Below are 911 nucleotides of genomic sequence, written 5' to 3'. Positions count from 1 at the left end.
TATTACGTTGCAACTTGCAAGCAGCCATAGATGGCTTCACAGGCGACCAAAGTCGCACTCCTTTCCGCCTCAGACACTGTGATCGACATGCGGCTAAACCTGCCGCTAAACTCCTGGCAGTTGAATCTGAGGGACCAGACCTGGGTTTATCGATGATCAGTGGTTTCTTCCATGGGCTCATTTAAAAAGGCTTTCGGTAACTGCTATTAGGAGGGAGACGACGGCTGGAACAAAAATTGGAAAAAACAAGGTTCCATTGGGAGCAATTTCTTCATCAACTCTACCTCACTTTTGGTAACTTCTTCCCAATTTGTAGTTGTAAACCTAACTTCCATTCTAACAGTTGTTAAGCTTTAGGTTTTGATGTATTTCCATTTGAGATTCCTATGTAAGATGCTGTGAACAAGTTTATTTGTTTGATTTCTATATAAATGTCATTTTCATCTGAGTTATCGACTAACTTGATCAATTAGTTGATGTTAATAGCTACTTAGAAACCTAAGATACATAATTGTCTTAGGGTTTTGATAAAGTAGCAATCCAATCCACTTGATTTCAGTAAGGTTTTCGAATTGGGTTCTTGAAATCTCACAATCAAAGCTCTAGTAAGTCGAGCTCATGAGCTTATTGCTTTGGATTGGTATTTTCCTCACTCAATAAAGCTAAACACACCTAGGAATTTGAGAGCTTATTCAAATTCTCATTTACGGTTAAGATTTAACTAAAGAGCTTATTTCGGTTAATGTTTATTTTAGGGAAATTTGAGGTTCTCAGAGTTCGTTGATAACCATCGCCGGTTTGGGCTTGTTTACCATTTTGCACCATTAGAAATCGATGATAGTGTTTTGCATCATTACTTGCAGCGGGCATTAGAAATCGATGATAGTGTTTTGCATCATTACTTGCAGCGG

Source organism: Cynara cardunculus (genome assembly GCF_001531365.2).
Source record: "Cynara cardunculus var. scolymus isolate 2C chromosome LG 13, CcrdV1, whole genome shotgun sequence".
NCBI lineage: Eukaryota > Viridiplantae > Streptophyta > Magnoliopsida > Asterales > Asteraceae > Cynara > Cynara cardunculus.
Note: the sequence above shows the minus strand (reverse complement) of the source record.